The sequence below is a fragment of the Lissotriton helveticus genome, chromosome 6 (genome assembly GCF_964261635.1).
Source record: "Lissotriton helveticus chromosome 6, aLisHel1.1, whole genome shotgun sequence".
In the NCBI taxonomy this organism is placed as follows: domain Eukaryota; kingdom Metazoa; phylum Chordata; class Amphibia; order Caudata; family Salamandridae; genus Lissotriton; species Lissotriton helveticus.
The window spans coordinates 34,703,735-34,719,162 of record NC_136067.1 but is presented as its reverse complement, the minus strand read 5'-3'; the positions used below and the strand labels follow the sequence as shown (position 1 = coordinate 34,719,162).

The window sequence follows — 15,428 nt, the reverse complement described above, 5'->3', positions numbered from 1 at the left end:
GCATAAATTAAGGAAAATGGTGACTCCCATTACCTTAAATTGAGAAGATGGCACTTTCCATTACCTGAAATTAATTTGGGGCCTACTTAAAAATAGAGTCAGACCGTAGGACTTTACGTTAGCTCAGCGGGATGTGTACTCCACGTCTCCATTTCCTTGTTGGATCAGAAGGAAAATGACAATGCCACAGCCGATAAGCAGATGAATGGTAAGGAATCCTCCAAAAAGACTGTTGAACAACGAATAAAAAGATTATGCTATCATTCTGAACACAGCCTTAAATCCAGTCACCAGACCTTATCCAATGTTGTTAAAAAGTTGTACAATACCAGTTGTTGGCGATGCATTGAAAATCATATGAACGATATCAGCAAAATGAGTTAGGCATTGTGTTTATAACAGCCTCTGAATCAGTTCTGGCTGTATGCAAATCATCAGTCAGCAGGAAAAGTCAAAGGGTTTTTCAGTAACACTGCGACCGGTTGTATGACGTTACAACGCATACTTTTACAACGCACACCTTTACAACGCAACATCCATTACAACGCATGCCATTACAACGAATTTTTAAAAACTACCTTTACAACGCATTCCATTACAACGCATTCCATTACAACGCATACTACCTTTACAACGCATACCATTACAACGCATAACATTACATTGCATGTATGGAAAGTATTGGATAGTGTAGGGGTAAAAATTACTATTCTAACTCCAGGGGGTGCAACAGTAGGGTAAGTGTTGGATGGTAATGGAATGCGTTGTAATGACTGCGTTGTAATGACTGCGTTGTAATGACTGCGTTGTAATGACTGCGTTGTAATGACTGCGTTGTAATGACTGCGTTGTAATGACTGCGTTGTAATGACATGCGTTGTAATGGTATGCGTTGTAGTGTCATGCGTTGTAAAAGTTGCGTTGTAAAGGTTGTTTCCCCTGCGACCAGTTTGCTAATTTTGTCGAAACACGTGTCTTTCATACCAATTCTAGGCCACACGACAACTTTGATTTTGTGTTGAGGTGGTGAGTACGAACTTCTTCCCCAACACTGTATTGTTTTAGAAAATGTAATCACATCAAGTTAGCCAAGTTCCAACCGGCAGCAACTGGTGATTAAATGAGAACCCTTATTTAGTAATTCATGCTGTGTGAGTATGGACAAAATGGGAGCTGTTGATAAAACACAGTTCCATCCAAGCATAAGTATTACACACTCCATGCCAGGTAATTGAAACATACATTAGTGTATGACCTAGAGGATTCCTGCAGACCAATCAGTGATAAACACAGGGTCATCTCAATTTAACCCCTTAGCTGCGGTGGCTATTCCGCCGCAGTGCTATTGGGGAGGGGGGGCCGCACGGCGCTCCCATACTCGTGACGGAACCGCTCCGTCACGAGCCTTGGGTGGCCTGTGCTTGTGACGGAGCGGTTCCGTCATGGCCCCGCCCGCTCAATAGAACGTGCCGCGCAGGTGCGGTGAGCGGGGCGTGACGGAACTGCTCCGTCACCAGCACAGCCCACCCGAGGCTCGTGACGGAGCGGTTCCGTCACGAGCATGGAACGGGTTAAACACATGTAAGAGAAATGAAATTTCCATAAATAAAATCGATTTGAACTGTGCCTATTTTCCTATCAGCCCAATGATGCATATTTTTGACAATTATGAAAATGGAAAGTTGTAATAGGCATGGAAATAACTCCATGTATCAACCATGTAACAGGTGGATTTCCACTAACAGGAAACAGAGATCCTGCTATTTGCTCGAAGCTTAACAAAGTGTTTGTGAATTCTTTTTTAGCCATTATTTTCTGTGTGAGTCAAATGATAAGATTCGAAAATGGTTGTTTTGTTTAGAAGATGTGAGGATAGATAACCTGATTGAGTCTTCAAGGAGGTCTGATGCTGAAGGGGGGGGGGGGGGGGGGAAGCTTGTGAGCCATAGTTAGCGGGCGCATAATTTGAGCGCTCCGCTGCAATCTAGATAAAAACCCTGAAAATTGTTTCCCCAGGGACCCGTCGAGCTATGCAAATATTCTACCCTGATCTGTGATATCCTGTTCCACATAGCCCTGTGACTGCTGAAGGGCTTGAGGCGGTAAAAAGGACTCCTGGGGTGTGTGGCACTGGGCCCACGTTGCTGTCTTGAATGCACCGACACCGATCAGAAAGGCGGAGTAAGCGACTCCAGCAGCGAGGCATATTATCAAGGGATTTATCTCTGCTTTTTTGGCTTTAAAAGCCAAGAAAGCTGAGATAAAATTATCTCCCTATCAGCAACAGGGTGCTAACACGCAAATTCGCATGTTAGCACCCTTTTTCTCTACGCTTCCCCTTGCATCTCTAGTGAGATGCAAAGGGGGCGTTCCAGAGAAAAATAATAGGAGAAATGTTGTTAAGCGACATTTCTCCTATTATCAAGGATTTCGCTAACCCTGTTAGTGATAAAAAAAGCAGCGCTTACCGCGGTTAGCGCTGCTTTTTTTTACACCTGGTATTTTCCTGACTTAGCCATGATATCCTATGGAAGGTGGATATCATGGCTATGTTTGTGAGCCCCTATCATCAAGCTAACGCCAAACTTCGAGAGATTATCGTTGGTTTTCCAGCGATAATCTCTCATTTGGCAGTTAGCGCAAGGATTTTTATCACTTCTGAGATAAACCTTGCTAATAGCAAGTTATCTCTGCGATAATTTCCGGCGATGCTTAGCGTTAAAAAATTCGTTGCTAAGCATCGTTAGCGATAAATATCGCTATTCGTTGGTAATATGCCCCACAGTGAGGCCAGATGACCAGCCCTCCTCCCCCGAACCCTAGGGACCCCTTTAATCAAGTGCTTTGCACCGTTGGACCCCAGGTACGAGGCCCATGAAACATGCAGCCGGAAGACACGCGCCAGGCCCAGAGTGGCAGTAGAGAGCGATAGGTGGCCCGCAGATCAAGCTCCCGGATAGTCTCTTACTTTTGCTTAGCCCTACAGTGCATAGTGCTGTGGGGAGCACCCAGACTGAATAAGCGACAACTGGCACCTCGGGGGACTCAGCAGTCCAGGGCAACTAGCAGCTCTGCCTTATTGTTTCTCGATAAACCTGGCCCTGTACAGCACGACAAGCACGCACCGAAGCAGGAGTGTGCAGTTCGAGAATAGCCAACGGGCCTCTATGCCACCTTGTGGACTCTCAGTAAACTTAGGCTTGGCAAATCCAGTGAACCCGGGGGAGTTGGGAGCACTGAGAATAGATGGACACGTCGTATGGTGCTCTTGCCTTATGTGTCGAGAAAGATGGCACATCTGGGAATGCTATGGCCTCAATAAAACTTGCCGCCCATCACAGCGTGCTGCCCCCTATGAACATGGGGTAATGCAGTTAAAATAAATTGACAGCCTTAGTCAGTGACCTTGAAATTGAGCTTACAAGCACCTAACAGCGCCCACACATCGCTAGCACATGGCAGGGAATCCGAACGTGGCCCTGACTTTCATCGCTCTACACCCAGGAGGGAGAGAATCAATCAATCAAGTATTACTTCTATAGCATAGCTAATCACTATATATGGTATACAGACGCTGTCCTGCAGGTATCAGTCGAAAAGCCAGGTCTTAAGTCCCTTCCTAAAGTAGCTTGGCGAGGATGCAGTCTGGAGGTGAAGGGGGAGGGTGCTCCAGGCTTTGGCGGCGAGGTGGGGGAAGGAGCGCAGCTGCATGTACGTGGTATCTGTGTGAGGGTGAGGTGTGCTGAGCGGAGATTCCTAGTGGGTAGGTAGAAATGCAGTAGTGGTTCATGTAGGCGGGTCCTTGGTCATGTAGTGCTTTGTAGTTGTAGGTGAGAAGCTTTAAATGGTATCTCTTCTCGACAAGGAGCCAGTGGAGGACCTTTAGGTGCTGGGTGATATGTGTCCTCTTGGACAGGTTGAGGATTTGTCTGTCAGCTGCGTTCTGGATCATCTGGAGTCTATTCATGAGTTTAGTGGTGGTTCCTGCAGAGAGTGTGATGCCGTAGTCTAGTTGGCTGGTGATGAGGGCCTGTGTCACCATTTTTCTGGTGCTGATGGGGAGCCACCTGAAGAATTTGCAAAGCGTTTGGAAGCAGTCTGAGGAAACAGCATTGACCTGATGTTTCATTGAGAGTTCTCTGTCTAGGATGATGCTGAGGTTGCGGGCTTAGTCTTTCGGCGAGCTCCACCACCCTCCAGTAGTCGTTCAGGAGGGCTGTCAGTCTGCTGAAGATCAGCACTTTAGTTTTGCCTGTGTTGAGATTCAGGCAGCAGCAGTGCGTCCATTGGGGCGTAGCCCCACAAGCCCCATGGACGCGCTGCTGCAATAAAATAAACTGGGTGACTGTTGTTCAAAAAGTTCAAGCCAGCGCCGCCGGGAATCGGGAAGCACCCGAGTGATCAGGGAGTGGGGAGTGCAGGGGGGCTGGTCTGGACTGCTGCGCAGCTTGAGTGACAGCCCACGACCACGTAACGCACTCAGCTGCAGCAGCAGACAGCCAGCCAACCAAGGTATCTGACTCCTGTCTAGTGCGCAAATGATGCTTGGGGCAGAAACTAGCCCGCGCATGCGCATCAGTGTTCTCCCATAGGGGGGTGCTTGTTTGAGCGGGCCGCAGCCCCCGGCTTCACAATGGCGACACAGGGCGAGCAGTCATAAGCCCCCCTAGCCAATCCTGGCGCTGCTTGCAGTGCCAGGATTGGCCGGTCACCGCGCAGCAGGGCAGGGCAATCCATTATTGGATGCCCTGCGTGGGTGGTGCACACACACTGCATAATGGCCAATCACTGTGTGTGACTTCATGTAGTCATGCAGTGATTGGCCATTTTGCGGCGTGCGGCGCTGCGGACGTCAAATCCAGCCTGCCTCTCTCTACTCAGTCGCCACCAGTCGCCTCGTGTGTGGACCGGCGTGTGCATGAGCCAGCCTGTGTGTGTCGTCTCCGCGACCGGTGGTTGGATGGCGTAGATTGGATCCCACCCTTGCCATGCAACTGACCCTAGCCCACTGGACCTTGGTGCCTGAATCATCAGTAAGTGCAGCGTTGTCGGAGTGAGCGGACAGTATTTGTTTTTGTTTCTTTCAATAGTTAACACATGTCGTGCTGTTATTTTATTGCTGTAACGTTTGCCTGGCAATTTGGCGGTGGTATTACTAGTTAACAAGAGCCCCATGGGGTGCTTGTGCCTGTCTCACTTCCCTTACAGCATCGCCGACGCCATCTGCATCCCGCTGTGCTGCTGCCCTCTGGCCTTCTCCTTTCCTTTGAATGAAATTAAATGAAATGAAAAATTGCACTTATATAGCGCGTAACTACCCGGAGGCCTCGCAGCGCTTTAGACTGATTACTGTGTCGGGCTACCGGGTACTTCAACACGCTTTTGCAAACAAATAAGTTTTTAGAGCTTTCCTGAATGACATTCGGTTGTTATTTTCTCTCAGGGTTAGAGGAAGAGAGTTCCAGAGCCTCGCAGCCGTGTGAGTAAAAGAGCGGCCGCCCCATCGAGCTTTGTTGATTTTAGTCGTGGTTGCCAGATGCAGTGTACCAGAGCGAACAGCTCTGGATGGCGTATAAGGCAGCACTAAGGGGTACAGAACGGCAGGGCCTGTTCGATGGAAAGATTTGTGCAAAATGCACATGGCCTTAAACTGCGTTCTGGCGGCCACAGGGAGCCAGTGAAGTTATTTTAAAGCATTCCTCGCCGATTGCCAGCGCGGGATGTTGAATAGTAATCGGGCGGCGCAGTTTTGCGTCACTTGAAGCCTGTTGGTAACTACCGCCGGGGCTCCTAGGTATAGGGCATTTCCATAGTCCAGGCGAGAAAGTATCAGGGCCTGCACCATCACCCTTCTCGCCTGGAATGGAAGCAGAGGGAGCACTTTGCGGAGCATTTTCATTAGCCCAATGCATGTAGAGGCAGTTTTAGTGGCTTGGACTGAAAAATCCAGCGCTTTGTCAAGCCAGATTCCCAGGCTCTTTATCTGAGGTTTAGGGGGGGGGGGGAGCGCCGAGACATGAGGGCCAGATGGAAGCCAAGGTGGTCAAGGAGGGGTTGCCCAATAACATGATCTCAGTCTTCTCCCCGTTGAGTTTGAGGTGGGAGGATTGCATCCACATAGCAACAGCCTCTAGACAAGGGCCCAAGGTGTTAGACGACCCCTTCGCGTGGTCCAAAGAGACCAGCAATTGGGTATCGTCTGCGTAGGTGACAATCCGCACACCGAAAGGGTGGACTATCTTCTCTAGAGGTTGCATATAAACGTTGAAAAGGGTGGGGCTCAGGAAAGAGCCCTGAGGAACCCCACAGCTGAGCGGATGTTTAGATGATACCACCTCGCCCTCAAACACCTGGAAGAATCGCTCATCCAGGAAGGAAGTCAGCCAAGCCAGGGCCGCGCCTGACACACCCATGCCTTTCAAACGATGTAATAATGTGGCATGGTTAACTGTGTTGAACGCGGCGCTGAGATCGAGAAGTATAATGGCTGCTTTTCCTCCCTGATCCAGTATAGCTCTCGCTGCCTCTGTCACTGCCAGAAGGGCAGTTTCAGTGCCATGCTGAGGGCGGAACCCCTTCTGGGAGATACGTAGTAGATTATTGGACTCTAAATAATCCACTAAGATCTTGTTGACATGCCTCTCCAGAAGTTTGCTCATCCACGGAAGCAGCGAGATGGGGCGAAAATTGGTCAGGTTGCTCTGATCCAAGTTCGGCTTTTTCAACAGAGCCCTGACCATCGCGCACTTCTATGGGGCTGGAACGGAGTTGGAGGTGATGGAGGCATTGAGGGCATCCAGGATGAACGGGCGGATGGTATCAATCACCTTGACTAGGGTCTGCGGCGGTGCCGGGTCATTAGGAGATCCCGAGATGACTTTAGGGACCATTTTATCTAATGTACTGGAATCAAGAAGGGGAAAGGTAACCAGTGAGCAGTGCATGGGCAGATCAGAATCTGTTGTGAAGGTGAAACCCGTATCATCACTACCTGTCGAGAGTAGGGAATAAATGGCCTGGATCTTCTGAAAGAAGAAAGTGGCTAAGTTGTCACAGCGGGCCTGTGCACCATCCGATGCCAGGAGCTCAGAAGAAGGGGAGATTAAAGATTTCGCAATTTAAAAAATTTCCCTAGGGGAGTTCGCTGCCAAATTGATTTTAGTTCCGTAGAACTCAGCTTGTGCAAGTTTTATTTCATTTTTATAGTGCTTTATTGCGACTCTATACTCTGATTCCTCCAGGTGGGAATGATCTTTCCTCCAAGCTCTCTCCGATTGGCGGTAGGCTTGTTTCAGAGTTCTAAGGGCGGGAGAATGCCAAGGAGCAACTTTAACTCTTTTTATTACTTGCAAGGAGCCCTTCGGAAGAACTTGGTCGTGGGTGCTAGAAATCCAATTATCAAAATTGAGAGCTGCCATATTGGAATTATTCGTCTTCCGGGGTGGATGTTCAGAGAGAGCCTGTTCCCATTTAAGAAGCGGAAGAGAGCTCCATTTCCTGCCCCAGTGTTTATCATAAGTTTGTGAGATATGGGGAGTACTTATGGACCATGTAAGAGGTATTAAAAAGTGATCGGTCCAGGGTAGTGGTATCGGTACTTCAACCGATAAACTGTCTAGATTACTGTAGACATGATCTAAGAGGTGTCCCTTGTTATGTGTCGGGTAAAAACCCTTTTGGGAAAGGTCAATAGCCTGGAGATTTGAACGGAGGCTGTTAGCTGCGACATCAAGCGGATCATCTAAGTGCAGATTCAGGTCACCCAGCAAGGTGAAATTTGCTGAGGTGAGCACTAAGTTAGCAGCTATATCCGTCATGTCAGTGAGGAAATCACCAAGGGATCCAGGTGGTCGGTAAACTAAAATACCGGAAAAAGTAATGGTAGGGGAAAATTCAAGAGTGAAATGTAGGCTCTCACAGGCTGGTGTGGTAGAGGAGGTGACACGGCATCTATAATTATCTCTATAGATGATGGCCAATCCTCCACCTCTACCTGACTGGCGGTCCAGTCGCTTAAGGGTGTAGCCTTGAGGAGTGGCCCACACTGACGCTGGATCGTTTTGTAGCTGGAGCCATGTCTCAGTTAGAAAGAGGGCTTCGGGGTTAAGCTCCTCTATCAGTAACGCTAGTTCAGTGTGGTGCTTTGGCAGGGACCGACAGTTCAGGAGAAACATTTTCTTTTTAAACATAGAGGAGTGTTTGCCTGGAATCGGAGGGGATAGACACCAGTCGCATATTTTACAACCGGCATTTGTGGTATTAGGAGAGACCGAGTGTAGACAAAGCGGGTTAACAATAGGTCGTAATACAAGCAGAGAGGAAACGCCATAAGAAAAGCGACGTCCTACCATGGTGCCAGGGACAGAACCTGGAAGCGTCTGGACACGGACTGGCGCAGACTGCTTCTCTTTGGTGCCTCTTCGGCGCGTCTATGGCGCTCCCGCTGCGCGTCACCGCTGCACGAATAGACTGGGGCTGAAATAGATTAGGAGGTGAGGGAGGACTAGACTGTCACCCTCGAAAGATGGCCGCCTACCAAGGAACAATCAGGAAGTGCGAGCGCTATTCCTCCCTCCACACAAACAGCATGAATTTGCTGCGGTGGACTGGGGAGTCAGCGCGCCAATGTCAGGGTAACAAAAATTTTAATATAACAGTTTTAAAAGTAATCAGGTTAAAAAAAAAACCCTTGCAGCAAAGTCGTATCAAAATGCACACGTTAGCGCTATGAAATTAGTAGTCAACCTTTGACGTCCTGAGCTGCTCTTCAGTTGGAGTCGCTTGAAATGAAAGTTACCAGTTTCTCTGGGGGATCAGGTTTTTTTTTCACTGCGTGATAGGTGCTGGGTGTGTAGAGGTGCATGCAAATCATTAAACATAGCGGGTGGCTGCACACCAGAGACCACGAGGGAGTGCACAGCTATTGATTTAATTACACTGCTTAAGTAGCCCTGTCGGAAAAGCGCGAAGCTACCACAGGGGCAGGATGTTCGAAGAAATACTTTCTTTCATGAGATGTTTGATGTATGTTTGGTAACCTTGGCTTTGAGAGTGCATCTGGCTCAATTGAGGGAGCAGCTAATATTATCTTGTGTCTGGTGCGAAAATATTTATTGATTTTTCCAGTCACGCGACTTCGTAATTTTGAGTTTAATGTTGAATTGAAAAGTACAGTTCTTCCATTTAGCTGGTCACATAATGCAGTCAATTAAAGGTAAAAGCCATTGCTGAGTTCGGAAAACCTTACCAATACCTTTAAAGTTAATCACAGGGTACATCTGTGTGTGGGGGGAGTCTGTTATTTCTGATATTTATTTCCCTGGTCTTCATTACTTGATGTCACTCATAGTTGTTGAAATGTCACTCATAATTACACAGAAATTTTGAAAATGTCACACATAGCAATCTGAAACCTTGGCAGCTATGCTTTCTTGGACTCGAGACTGTTACTTTACTTGATCAGGTATTTTTTAGGTCGAGCAGACCTGCATTCAAAGCGAAGCTTTGATTGCTGTCTGCTTCTAGACCTATTGTCAGCCGTATTTGGGAATGTGGACAAGAGAGGGTGCACGAGCGCAGATTGCACCTCGTGGGCGTGCACGGCGCCGTGCCCATCTCCTGCCTCGGAAGCTCCAACACGCATGCGCATACCCAGAGACACACACACACGAGCACCCATGCACGCACCCATACATACAGAGAACCCACCCCCGCCGTCTTATACACACACACATGCGCGCGCACACACACACACACACACATTGCATACACACACGCTCCCCCCCTTACCTCACCAGAGACACACACACGAGCGCACATACACACACGCACGCATACAGAGACACCCCCGCCGTCGCACACATACACACATACACACACACACACGCGCGCACACACATACACACACGCCCCCCCGCTCCCGAATACAGTCCCACTTACCGCCAATCCGGTGTTCTGTAGCCTCCGCGGGGCTCTCCCTCGGGCATGGGAGCCCCGCGTCACCACTGCTACTCGGGCCAGGAACTCTGTGGGCGCTGATTCGCGCACAAGACGGAAGTTCCGCCCCCACGCTAAGTTTCGTTTTCATGAGTGCGCGCGCACATCTTGTTTTCTTTAGGCAGGTGACTTCCAGCCCTCAGCTGTCCCCAGTGGCGCTCGCCTTCCCTGTCGACGGCGATCCCCCTTCCTCGCCTGTCCTGTGTAAACACGAAGAGGCTTCTAATCTCGCCGCACAATTAGTCTTGCTGCCATGGCCTCCGTGGCTGCCTCTGATGCGACCGGCTCGGGGGTGACTGACAGGCTTCTCTGCCCGGATCACTGGGAGTGATGCATGCAAATCCCCGGCATTGCTGCCAGCCACATTCCTGCCCTGGGGCGAGGAGGGAGCTCGGGCTGGGATGAGCTGTCAGAGGCGGGACAGGCCTGGACGAGCGAGTCCACGGAAGTAGTGGCCGACGGTCCTAACAGGGCCATAGAGGGCACGCTGGCCTCGAAGTACCCAGGCCATGGCATGTCCAGGTCAACGTAAGAGGAGTCAGTGCGTCCATGCCACTGGGGAGGCGTCCCGTGTCTGCACCAGTACTGTCTGGTTTTGGTAAGTGTGCTTGTGAGGCATGGGAAACACCTCGAAATATGAAAAATCCGCGGGTTGGGGCAGGGAGGGGAGACAGCAGGGGAGGGGAAAATGTCAAAATCGGTGCTTTCTCGCTCTCATTTTAAAATCATTCTGCGCTCGTCGCGGAATTAAAATTCGTGACATTTTATCTATGCGGCATTCATCATGCGGTGCCGTGCGGGAGGAGGAGGCTTTATGCCCAGTTCTGAACCTCGCTCTTCCTCTCTCATCTACCCTCTCCCACCCCCTCGCTCTCCCGTGTTGCTTTTTTGTTGTGGTTTTTTTTACAAATTAAGCACTAAAAAAACGTACTTGGCCCATTTTCCCGTAAAGTTGAAGGGTGTGTGCACCATAGCGGATGTACCGTGCATGATTCCGCTAAAGCCCACTCCCACCAGCCGTGGAGCTTCGTTGGGTTACTTAGCACAGACTTAGGTCTCTAGGCGCTAGCGACAGCAGCTGCTCGCAGCGACCTCCGGAGAGTGGCTTAGACGGGGCCTTTAGCCCTGGGTCTGGAGCATGAATTGCGGCTCCGGATTTAGACCCTTGTTACTTGTGGAGTATCTGATGGAGGTGGAATAGCGCAGGGAGGTGGGAAACCCCTTTCTCGACCCTTTAAAGTGCCTGAATGTTGAGACGCATCTCCCCACTGCGTAACACGTACTTGCATCTGCTGTAAAACATGACCATTGGGATTTTAGTGGCATGAAAGCTGAGCCCCCTTTAGCCCCCCTCCCCCTTTCTCTCCCGGCCTCTTACTCATCCAAACTCTACATTCCAGGCAGAGGCTGCTCCCTCAAAGAGTTTGGGGTAATACGCTGGGCGTGCTAGGTAACGGGACGAAGTTCGAGGGAGGTGACCTGCAAATTGTCGAGGGAGATTGGCGGCTAATTAAATCCAGACATTGGGGGTGGATAGCTCGGCGGGCATGGAGCCTGCCGGGCTGTACGTGAGGGTCTTATGAACAGTAATGTGAAGGCGGGGAAGGGATGTAACGTAACCCAGATGTGCCGGGTCTTGGGTCCCTTCTCCACAGCTGGGAGTCCCGGAGTCCGGCTGTTCCCCAGACCTGGAGCGGGGGCTGCCGCCAGCACCATGCGGGCGAAGTGCGGGCCCCCGGCGGCCCTCCTGCTGCTCCTGCCCCTGCTGCTCCTCCTGCCCCCAGGGACGCGGGCCTGCCGCTGCCTATGCTTCAAGGCTACCGTGCGCTGCATGCACCTGGGTCTGGACGCTGTGCCCGCGGTGCCAGCGGGCACCGGAGTGCTGTGAGTACCTCGCTGCTTCCGGGTGTCAGTGTGTGAGTAGAGTACCATCATGTATGAAGTCCCCACCTCTTAGTAAGTTACATTGGTATAATGGGAGTGCATAGGTGCCTCTGTATGTCATTGGTTGAGTACCTCACCCTATATGTATGTGCAAGTCCCTTTCCCTGTATGCATGTTAGTACCTTAACCTGTATGTATGTAAGTACCCCACCCTGTATGTATGCGAGGACCTCGCCCTGTATGTGAGTAACCAACCATGTATGTATGTAGGTCCCTCACCCTGTGTGTATGTTAGTACCTCAACCTGTATGAATGTAAGTACCTCACCCTGTGTGTATGTTAGTACCTCACCCTGTGTGTATGTTAGTACCTCACCCTGTATGAATGTAAGTACCTCACCCTGTATGAATGCAAGTACCTCACCCTGAATGTATGTGAGCGCATCAACCTGTATGTATATACGTACCTCACCCTGTATGTATGTGAGTACCTCACCCTGTGTGTATGTTAGTACCTTACACTGTATGAATGTAAGTACCTCACCCTGTGTGTATGTTAGTACCTCACCCTGTATGAATGTAAGTACCTCACCCTGAATGTATATGAGCTCCTCAACATGTATGTATATACGTACCTCACCCTGTATGTATGTGAGTACCTCACCCTTTATGTATGTAGGTACCTCGCCCTGTATGCATGTGAGTACCTCAAGCTGTATGCATGTAAGTACCTCAATCTGTTTGTATGTTAGTACCTCAACCTGTATGTATAGAAGTACCTCACCCTGTATTTCTATGTAAGTACCTCACCCTGTATTTCTATGTAAGTACCTCACCCTGTTTGCATGTTAGTACCTCACCCTGTATGCATGTGAGTTCTTCACCCTGTGTGCATATGTAAGTACCTCACCCTGTTTGTATGTTAGTACCTCACCGTGTATGTATGTAAGTACCTCACCCTGTATGTATATGTAATTACCTCACCCTGTGTATTAGTAAGTACCTCACCCTGTTCATATGTTAGTACCTCACCCTGTATGTATGTAAGTACCTCACCCTGTGCGTATGTGAGCACCTCAACCTGTGTATTAGTAAGTACCTCACCCTGTATGTATGTAAGTCCCTCACCTTGTATGTATATGTAAGTACCTCACCCTGTATGTACCGGCGATGAAGAATTGTGCATGCTTTATTTTGTTCACTCCTTTGGTGTTGCGACCCGGACTACGTACAGCACTGCTGACACAAAGTCACTGCCCAACACACCGCCTACACACACCATGTTACATCGGCTTATGTCTGGAAGAGGCCCGCTGTCTGAGGCAAAAGGCACGTGCCATATATTGACAATAGCTACTTAGCTGCATTTATTTTGTGCAAATAATCTTTAAATTGTTTCTTGAAAACTTTCTTGTTTAATCTGGCAGGCGTTTGATGCATATTAGCATGTTTTTAAGTGAAACGCTGTAGTAGCTTGTTCCAACTGCCAACATTAGTGCGCAAATGATAACTTTCAGATAGATGCGCCTGTTTTCGGGCAGGGGACACGTTCACAGAGTTTACATGCTCCGCATTGCACTATGAATTGTTTTATGAAATATGGAACATGTGCGCGCTTGTTTCTTTGTATGTGAGAACATGTGTGGTGTGTACGTAAAGTGCCTAGACGACAGTGCAGCCCCTAGATCACCAGCCGCTGCGTGTAGAGCAGAGAGGCAGTGCACAGAGGGGTGCAGCACCTAGAGAGTTGCAGTACATTGTAGGGTTCAGCGAAGGGTTCAGCGCCTGTTTGTTATTGTTTAGTTGCTTTCGTACATTTGTACACATCTGGAAGTGCAGAGTGTACTTTGTGCAGTTCACAGAATGAAACCTCAAGCCTCCACACTCAACAAAACCTTAGTCAATCAAGTGTATGCAGCGTGCTATAATCTATAATTGGGAAGGTGGTGGGAGGTAATCACCGTTTATTGAGCATCAGCCAAACAGCAAAATTAGCAGTGTGCATCAGAGTTAGGGGCAACTTTGCATGCTATTATACATTTTTAGCTAATTCAAGCCCATCCCTTGTTTACTGGATCCTTCCAAGTCCTGCCTCTCTGTAAACAGGCCTTTAAATCTTATCTGGTCACGTTTGCTGTGCATTGAAGACAGAGCTCAAATGTCACTCTCTGTCTTCCAAGGGAGTTTGGTGTTTAATTTCTTTCTCTAACTTCAAAGTGATAGAAATGTTTTTATGTGACAAATCTGCACAGTGACCATATGAGACTAAAGGGTGTAGGATGTTGTTTTTTTCTTGCACCCAACAAACATTATCTTGGCTGATGTTATATCGGAATTAGGAAAGTACAAATGAAGCACATTTTCTTTGTAATTCTGAACTGGGATGAAAACAAATATTTGAATATGATCAAAACACATCATCACAGTAGGTGATGACATTTCCACACATTATCGTTTGTGCGCAGTAAAACTGTATGTTGGTGCGTGGTTCCCAATGCTTTGTGAAGGCTGTTTCCCAACTGCTGTGCAACTTCTTCTACTCTGAGCTGAGATTTTCATGAAAGTCTTATAGTCTGAATTCAGCACCTGAGCGTAATAGGACGTAATAGGACGGAATGTATGAAGCTCTGTGGTTATACTGAATAAGCAGCTACCTATGTTATGCCATCTATTAATGTAATAACTGCACTTTCACAATTGCTTTATTAACCTTCCTGCTTTCTCAAATTTGCTTGAAAATGCACGATTTTTCTTTTTTCCCAAAAATTTCTTGGGGGGGGTTATCCCCCCTAACCCCCCTTTTGGGGTTCGGGCTCGCTCGCTGCGCTCGCTCGCTACGGTGCAGTATGCTAATCACTTTGCGCCTCACCACTTTCAAATGTCACCCACCGCCCCTGGATTCAGGCTGTTATCCTTCATCCAGACTGAGAAGCTCTTCATACAGTTGTGAAAGTTGGTCTTTATTAATGGAGGGAGGGCTTAGCGTACAGTGAGAGGACAAGCTGGGTATCGTCGGCGTAGGAGATGAGGTTGATGTTGTGCAATCTGACGACATCTGCAGGTGGTGTCATGCAGGAAAACTGATCTACCGGGCCTGAGAAAACAGGATACTGACCTTGTGGGCTCCACCTTGGGACCAGCAAGAGGACTAGGAGGCACACCACACCAGTGGGAGAGTTACAGAACAGACCATATACCCCCAACAGGCGGTGACTGAGACCTCTAGAACCTGTGACACAGTTGAGGGTTGGGATGGTGGGTGGAGTCACAGGGGCATTCCTGAGCCAGGCTTGAAAATTCGGTTCACCCATTGATGCTCAAATCCAGCCTTCCTATGGATAGTGGGCCTTCACAAACTGATGTAATACACAGGCACGTAGACAGGCTGTTCCAGCTCACTGCTATCACCCTCATACTTATAGACATGGGAAACCGAAGTTTAGACCACCCAGCACCTAGGCGGGCATGAATGATACCTCCCTGACTACGTCTGGGTATATTGAATGGGCTGAAAACAAGGTACCTCCTCTGCAGCTTCATCTAGACAAA

The 15,428-nt window shown here is 48.9% G+C and overlaps 1 protein-coding gene across 1 annotated transcript in view; it reads left to right on the top strand.

The window, feature by feature from the left end:
- LOC144762158 (zinc finger BED domain-containing protein 5-like) overlaps window positions 1-15,428 on the top strand; it is a 237,153-nt gene that overhangs the window by 129,906 nt on the left and 91,819 nt on the right. The gene's annotated exons all lie outside the window — the stretch shown is intronic.